Consider the following 5,113-nt stretch of genomic DNA (forward strand, 5'->3'; position numbering starts at 1 on the left):
GAGAGAGAGAGAGAGAGAGAGAGAGAGAGAGAGAGAGAGAATTGCTAAGGACCAGTTGGAGATGCTCAGGACTTTTGAGAACTGCCACCTGGAGCTGCCAAGGACTGAGGAGGCATGACTGTGGTGCTGGTATTTTTTCTGTCTGTTTTGCTGTTACTTTGCCAGATTCTTCTGCTGGTAAATGACACTGCTGTTGTTGCAAAGGTTGAACAGAGATTGCTGAGAACTTGCCTTAGTTCAAGATGAAAAAAACACCTCTCCTTAGCTACAGAATACTGTGACAATACCATAACCTTGTTGTGGCTTAGGGGTAGATGGCCTTTGTGCTTTCTCCTGCCCTTTGAGAGGGTGCTTGGTGGGGATGGATGGATTGTAATTCAGTGTTGATGCTGGGGTGGAAAACTTTTGTCTTTTATACTTTATGACTGACCAAATGGTGTACTTTGTTTATTTTATTTTTGAAATTTATTTATTTATCTTTAGTTGCATTAAGTTCCATGAGTTTCTGAGTTGCAAATTTTCTCACCCTGCTCCCACCACCCCCCCTCCCTACCCCGATTGGCAGCATGCACTCTGATACAGATTCTACAAATACTGAAGATATATTTTTTCTCTCTTTTTTATTTTTTAGTTTCCATCATTCATTTCCACAAGATTTTGAGTAACAAATTTTCTCCCAATTTTTCCCCTACCCACCACCCAAAAACAGCAATTCCACTGAATATCACCTCCCCCAATTTGCTCTTTCCCATATCTTCCCCCATGTCCCTTCTGACTTTCCGGTAGGGCATGTTGCATCTCTGTACCCCAGAGCCTGTATATCTTATTTCCCAGTTACATATAAAATTATATATATGTGTGTGTGTGTGTGTGTGTGTGTGTGTATGTGTATATATATATTAAACATTTGGTTTTAAAACTTTTAATTCCAAATTCTTTCCCTTCCTCCCTTATCACCCACTGTTACTGGGAATATAAGCAATTCAATATAGGTTTCACATGTGTAGCTATGCAAAACATTTCCATAGTGGATATGTTGTGAAAGATTAATTGTAGTTTCCTACATCCTATCCCACCCCCCACTTGTTCTATTCTCTACTTTGATCCTGTTGCTTTTCAAAAGTGAGTGCTTCCAACTTTCCTCCCCCACAAGCCTGCACTCCCTTCTATTATCCCCCCTCTCTTCCCCTATATTCTCCAGTAGGGTGAGATAGCCTATTTAGAGTGTATGTCATTCCCTCCCTAAGCCAAATTCAATGAGAATAATGTTGACTCATTCCCTTTTGCCTTCCTGTTACTCCCCCCCCCATGCATTGTAAAAGTTTTCCCTTGCCTCTTCTATATGAGATAATTTACACCATTCTGTCTCTCCCCATCTCCTCTCATTATATTCCTCTCTCACCTCTTAATTTCACATTTTAAGTATCATCCCTTATTATTAGTCCTGTGCCCTCTGTCTGTGTATACCTGTACTCATATATACACACATGCACATATGTATTCATATGCCCATGTAGCCTCCTATATAGACATATATGTATGTATAGATATATACATATATGTGTATATATATACACATACATAAACACATTTCTATTCCCTTCAACTATTTTTATACTGAGAAAAGTTTCATAAGTTAAAATTATCATTTTTCCATTTAGAAATGCAAATAGTTCCACACTGATAGGTTCCTTATGATTTCTTTTCCCTGTTTACCTTCTCATGCTTCTCTTGCTTCTTGTATCTGAGCATAAAATTTTTGATTCAATTCAGGTTTTTTCATCAAGAATGCTTGAAAGTCCTCTATTTCATTGAATGACAATATTTTCCCCTGAAACATGAAACTCAGTTTTGCTGGGTAGGTGATTCTTGGTGTTAGTCCCAGCTCCTTTGACTTCTGGAAATTCATGCTCCAAGCACTTGATCCCTCAATGTAGAAGCTGCCAGATCCCGCGTTATCCTGATTGTGTTTCCACAATATTCATATAGTTTCTTTCTGGATGCTTATAATATTTTCTCCTTGATTTTGGAACTTCAGAATCTGGCTATAATATTCCTAGGAGATTTCTTTTTAGGGTCTTTTTTTTCAGAAGGTGATGGGTGAATTCTTTCAGCCTCTACTTTGCCCTCTGGTTCTAAAACATCAAGGCAGTTTTCCTTGAGAATTTCATTAGGGATGATTTCTAGGCTATTTTTTTTTGATCATGGCTTTCAGGTAGTGCAATAATTTTAAAATTATCTCTCCTGGATCTATTTTCCATGCCAGTGTCCTTTCCAATGAGATATTTCACATTGCCTTCTGTGTTTTCATTTGTTTGAATCTGTTTAATAGTATCTTGATTTCTCATAAAGTCACTAGATACCATTCTGAAGGAATGATTCTCTTCAGTGAGCTTTTGAGACTCTTCTTTTTCCATCTGGCTAATTTGGCTTTTTAAGGCATTCTTCTCCTCATTGGGTTTTTGAGCCTCTTTTACCATTTCAGTTAGTTTATTTCTTAAGGCATTATTTTCTTCAGTCAGGTTGTTGACTCTCATTTTAAAATTTTCTTGCATAGTTTTCATTTCTCTTCCCAATTTTTCCTCCACTTCTCTTATTTGGTTTTCAAAATCCTTCTTAAGTTCCTCTATGGCCTGTAAGCAGCTTATTCTTTTCTTGGAAGCTTTTAGTGCAGGAGTTTTTACTTTGCTGTCTTCCTCCTGTTCAATGCTTTGATCCTTTTTGTCCCTAAAAAAGGAATCCAAAGTCAGACCACTGTGCTTGCTTTTCTTCCCTCGTTTGCTCATGCTGCCACTCAATTATTTGACTTTTCAGCTTTTTGCCACAGTAGAACTCTAGTACCAAAGGCAGAGAGCTTTGTCCCAAATTGCTGGTGTTTTCTCAGCTGCTGGAGCTGTGGGTGCCCTCTGTAAAGCCTCCACTCACTCTGGTACACTGGTCAGACACACCAGGCCCTCTACCCCAGACAGTAATCCAGATCCAAGCAGGTTAAAACAAGAGAAATTACCCCTCAGACTGGACACTTTGTCCCCTTACAATCTGTAGACCAGGAGCTCTGAAACAGCCATGGGGCAGCAGCTGCATGGTCATGGTGCCTCAGCCACTTCTCCCTCCAGGGGGTAAAGGCCTGACCACACTCCCAAGGTCCTAGTTCACAAAGTTCACACTGCACTGACCTCTCACTTTGTCCTTAGTATCTATGGGATGATAATTCTGGAAAACGCCACAGCTGCTGGTGCTCTGAGGTCCCTCCAGCCAGCGGCTGGTTGTGGCTGCCCTGAGGCTAAAAGCTCTGGTTAGCCTGGGGCTGGTCTCAGCTGCCAACCCACTGTGTTGTCCATTTCCTGCCAGCCTGATGGACTGTCCTCAGTGGGAGGTTAGCTTCTCTGTGTCATTTTGTGGGTTCTGTAGCTCCAAAGTTTATTCAGAGTCACCTTTTACATGAATGGAGGAGGTAGAAGCAGGAGCACCATGGAAGTCCTGTTTCTACTCCTCCATTTTGACTCTGCTCCCCATAATACAAGCTTAATAAATACCCTTACATTCATTCAAAGAATTCGGAGTCACAGTACGAGGCTTTGGAATTTACTACTTTTATGACTTTAGGGAAGTCATTTAACAATTCTGGACCTAATCTTATCTCTAAAATGAGGAGCCTCAAATAGACCTTCTCTAAAGCACCTTATAATGCTAATTCTATGATCCTATAATAATATATATGAGCTAATTACTTGGATCTCAGCAATTTTCTGAAAACTGACTTCTATGTTCTTAGCCTATTTCACTGTTTTGTGAAGTCACAGTCAGTTAATACACATTTATTAAGTACCTACTTTGTGCAAGGCATTATGTCAATGCTAAGAATACAAAGAAAGTAAAAAAAAGATAGTCCTTGTTGTCAAGAAGCTCACAGTCTACTGAGAAAGATAGCATGCAAAAAACTAAATATAAACACAATATATAAAAGACAAATTGGAGATAATCAACAGATGAAAAGATGCTAGAGTTAAGGGGAATCAGAAAACTTCTTCTAGAAAAGATGCTTCTAGATGATGGACTGTTATCAAAGACTTGAAAAAAAGACAAGAAGCTATTCTGCTCCTCTGTAATAGTTTAAAAATATACATGAACTTCAAGCTAATGTCTTCCTTGTCTACTATGATTTTCTGCTTGGCAAGGAGTGCCAAGATAAAAAGGTGGAAAAGTGCTGATTTGCCCATTGTTACCTAACTGAGAAGATCAAGAACATCTACTAGCGTAGAAAATTTACTGGCTCATTCATACTTGATGGATAATGAACAATTAAATCTCAGCAATTCAAGGCGATTTGGTTGACTTTGGGTGTTGAGGGGGTAGAACTGTCTCTGCAGGGTCTAAAAAATTAATTCATTGCAGAGTTGGTCCTTTTCAGAGAAATATGGACAAACAGTTGTCCACAGAGAAGAATCAAGAAGGCTTGTAGGAATACTGAGTCTCAGAAAGTGGGGGAAAATTTGCACTATATCAAACCTAGAACAATATTTGAGTGCTGGATAAATGAGTGAAATGGAGTAATACCAAGATGTCCCTGAGATAGAAAATTATTTATGTTACTGAACTTAGAGAGTTTGTAAGTGCGTAATCTTCATAGTATAATCTTTGATTATAATAAGCACAATAAAGCAAAATGACCAATTACCCCATGATATTTTTTTCGCTAACTTTGTGAACATAGGAAAAACAACTCCACTCATACTTCAATGTGTATGCCTATGGCAGATCTTTGAATTATCTTTTTATTTAGCTGCTACTTTACTTCTTAGTTTTTCATATTAGTGAAAATGTCATTTTGGATGTTCTCAACCTACAGTAATTCATCAATTTGTTGCTCATTGGACAAAGATCTAGAGAAACAACAGTTGAATTAATATTTTGAAATTGTCTGAAAACTGTGTGACTCTTAACAGCCTCTATCCCCTTTTCTGTCACTCCCCTACTGTTATTGTAGACTTCTTTTCAAACCACAGCTTTCATGTCATGTCATTCCTCTCCAACCGTGCTACAATCATTCTCTTTTTGCATTAACAATGCTAATTAGCTTGTCCATCATATGAGAAATTGGAATCATTGGAAA

This window comes from Petaurus breviceps, unplaced genomic scaffold (assembly GCF_028583685.1).
Source record: "Petaurus breviceps papuanus isolate PSGF00001 unplaced genomic scaffold, PetGlider_PUasm1.0 213, whole genome shotgun sequence".
NCBI lineage: Eukaryota > Metazoa > Chordata > Mammalia > Diprotodontia > Petauridae > Petaurus > Petaurus breviceps.